Source organism: Triticum aestivum, chromosome 1D (genome assembly GCF_018294505.1).
Source record: "Triticum aestivum cultivar Chinese Spring chromosome 1D, IWGSC CS RefSeq v2.1, whole genome shotgun sequence".
NCBI lineage: Eukaryota > Viridiplantae > Streptophyta > Magnoliopsida > Poales > Poaceae > Triticum > Triticum aestivum.
This window is the reverse complement of record NC_057796.1, coordinates 44,975,213-44,978,966: the sequence shown is the minus strand read 5'-3', so window position 1 is coordinate 44,978,966 and position 3,754 is coordinate 44,975,213.

The following is a 3,754-nucleotide window of genomic DNA, read 5'->3' as shown; positions in this document are numbered from 1 at the left end:
CCTGGCCGCCGGCGCTCGCGCCCGCGAGCCCCGTGGCTCTGCTCCACTCCACCCCCCCGTTAACCCGCGCCACGCCGGCGCCCAGCCATGCCTGCGCGGCTTCCGCCGGGTCGGGCTACCGCGAGCCCCTGCGCCCGTAGCCGCCCAGCGCCCGTTTGGCCCCTCTGGGCCAATGACAAACGGGGCCCACGCCCTGAGAACAAAAAAAAGATATAAAAAATAAATAAATAAACAATAAAATATTAATTAATTAATTAATTAACTAAATTAAATAACTAAATTAATCGAGTTTAATTAACCTAATCAATTAACTAAACTAATTAAACCTGCTTAGTTAGTCTTAGACAATGACAGTGGGACCCACATGTCAGTTTGACTAGGTCAACTGACTATTTGACTGCTGACATCACCCTGACATCATGCTGACGTCATAATTACATTTTCTAATTAAATTAATTCTATTAATTCTAAAAATGAATTAAATATTTAAAAATTAATATAAAATAAACCGTAGCTCAGATGAAAATACTTTCTACATGAAAGTTGCTCAGAACGACGAGACGAATCCGGATATGCAACCCGTTCGCCCGCCACACATCCGTAGCATAGCAACCCTGTAACATTTCACCTCTGGTTTATCTGTCCGAAAACGTGAAACACCGGGGATACTTTCCCGGATGTTTCCCCCCTTCGCCGGTATCACCTATCCCTACGTTAGGTCACCCCTAGCACAACGTATCGCCGCGTCTTGCTTTGTGTTACATTTGATTGCTCTGTTATTTATTGTGTTCCCCTCCGTTACTTCTTTCCGGTAGACTCCGAGACCGCTGCCGATGTTCGTGTGTTCGACTACATTGAAGACGACCCCTCCTTCTTGCCAGAGCAACCAGGCAAGCGCCCCCCCTTGATCACCAGATATCGCCTATTCTTCTCTATAATGCTTGCATTAGAGTAGTGTAGCATGTTGCTGCTTTCCGTTAATCCTATACTGATGCATAGCCTGCCCTTGCTTCTACTGTTGTTACCTTTACCTGCAATCCTACATGCTTAGTATAGGGTGCTAGTATTCCATCAGTGGCCCTACATTCTTGTCCGTCTGCTGTGCTATACTATCGGGCCGTGATCACTTGGGCGGTGATCATGGGTATATACTTATATACTATATACATGACACCTGTGGTGACTAAAGTTGGGTCGGTTCGTAGGAGTACCCGCAAGTGGATCTTTGTGGCGGAGCGACAGGGCAGGTTGAGACCGCCTAGGTGAGAGGTGGGCCTGGCCCTGGACGGCGTCCGCGGTTACTTCGACACAACACGCTTAACGAGTTCTTGGTATTTGATCTGAGTCTGGCCATTTGGTCTATACGCACTAACCATCTACGCGGGAGTAGTTATGGGTATCCCGGCGTCATGGTATCGGCCGAAGCCTTCGTGACGTCAGCGACTGAGTGGCGCGCGCCGGATTGGACTGGAACGCCACTAGGCTAGGTCTGCTTCCGGCCGCGTACGCAACGTGCAGGTGTGCAATGGGCGATGGGCCCAGACCCCTGCGCGCATAGGATTTAGACCGGCGTGCTGACCTCTCTGTTGTGCTTAGGTGGGGCTGCGACGTGTTGATCTTCCGAGGCCGGGCATGACCCAAAAAAGTGTGTCCGGCCAAATGGGATCGAGCGTGTTGGGTTATGTGGTGCACCCCTGCAGGGAAGTTTATCTATTCGAATAGCCGTGTCCCTCGGTAAAAGGACGACCCGGAGTTGTACCTTGACCTTATGACAACTAGAACTGGATACTTAATAAAACACACCCTTCCAAGTGCCAGATATAACCCGGTGATCGCTCTCTAACAGGGCGACGAGGAGGGGATCGCCGGGTAGGATTATGCTATGCGATGCTACTTGGAGGACGTCAATCTACTCTCTTCTACATGCTGCAAGATGGAGGCTGCCAGAAGCGTAGTCTTCGACAGGACTAGCTATCCCCCTCTTATTCTGGCGTTCTGCAGTTCAATCCACTGATATGGCCCTTTACACATATACCCATGCATATGTAGTGTAGCTCCTTGCTTGCGAGTACTTTGGATGAGTACTCACGGTTGCTTTTCTCCCTCTTTTCCCCCTTTTCCTTTCTACCTGGTTGTCGCAACCAGATGCTGGAGTCCAGGAGCCAGACGCCACCGTCGACGACGACTCCTATGACACTGGAGGTGCCTACTACTACGTGCAGTCCGCTGACGACGACCAGGAGTAGTTAGGAGGTCCCAGGCAGGAGGCCTTGCCTTTTCGATCGTTGCTACTTTTGTGCTAGCCTTCTTAAGGCAAACTTGTTTAACTTATGTCTGTACTCAGATATTGTTGCTTCCGCTGACTCGTCTATGATCGAGCAATTGTATTCGAGACCTCGAGGCCCCTGGCTTGTATTATGATGCTTGTATGACTTACTTATGTTGTAGAGTTATGTTGTGATATCTTCCCGTGAGTCCCTGATCTTGATCGTACACATTTGCGTGCATGATTAGTGTACGGTCAAATCGGGGGCGTCACATGAGGATAACTGCCAGCCGCTGGACGTCCGCGCGTGGCTAGAAGAGCGACAGTTGATGCTGGAATTGGTAAAGCAGCACCTGCACAGAGCGCAGCAACGAATGAAAGAGCAGGCAGACAAGAAGCGCTCCGACCGCTCCTTCCAGCCGGGCGACCAAGTGTACCTAAAGTTGCAACCATATGTTCAAACCTCCGTCGCCCGACGAGCGTGCCACAAGCTGTCCTTCAAGTTTTTTGGGCCTTTCCAGGTGCTGGCCAAGATTGGAGCCGTGGCTTACCGCTTGCAGCTTCCAGAAGACTCAGCGGTCCACCCGGTCTTTCATGTGTCACAACTCAAGGCCGCTCACCTCCGCCCTGAAGGCTCGGTCAGCGCACTGCCAGCTAATGTGTCTGCGTTTCAGGTACCACTCGAAGTGATCGACTACCGCTGGCGCAAGGCCCCCAACAAGATGATCCGCCAGGGCAGAATTCGCTGGACGGGCACACCCACTGAGGATTCCACGAAGGAGGACCTGGAAGATCTCCACCGGCGTTTCCCGCGCGCCCCAGCATGGATTCCGCTGCGCATCCTCAGCCTCCGCGACAAGAAAACAGGGCGCAAGACCGTGCGCCAAGGGCTCACGCATTGGTCTTACTCTTCTGCTGACAAGGCCAAGTGGGAGAACATCAGTCGTCTTCAACAACGCTTCCCTGATGCTCCGGCTTGGGGACAAGCCGTTTTTCAAGATGAGGGGATTGTCAGCGGCACCCAGGGAACAGGCCCGGAAGAGGCCACCTCAAGTGACACCGAACCACCACAGGAGGAGGAGCCCACCAGGCCCAGGTGCGAGCGGAAGCCCAACAGCAAGTTCACTGGGCCCGAGTGGGTGAGCGGCCCGCGCAAGTGAAGACCTACCTGTATTTAACCCCCGCCCCTCCCAAGGGCTAGGGTATCCCGAAGGATCACGAACCTGGCGGCGGCGGCTGATAGCTACTCTCCTCCTTCCTTCTCCTAGATGTGGCTCGCTGAGCATGTAACTCGACTGATTTCCTGTGATTTGAGAGTGAGCACACTAGTAGTTCCTATCACAGGAGCAGAGGAAAACAAGGTCGCCGCTGCCCAACACACGATGAGAAACATAGAAAACACAACAACCCCGACGAATCATGCACTGAACTAATGGAAGACCAAATGGGGTCAAACTGCTTGCATAGCAGGAAAAACATGTGTCAAGA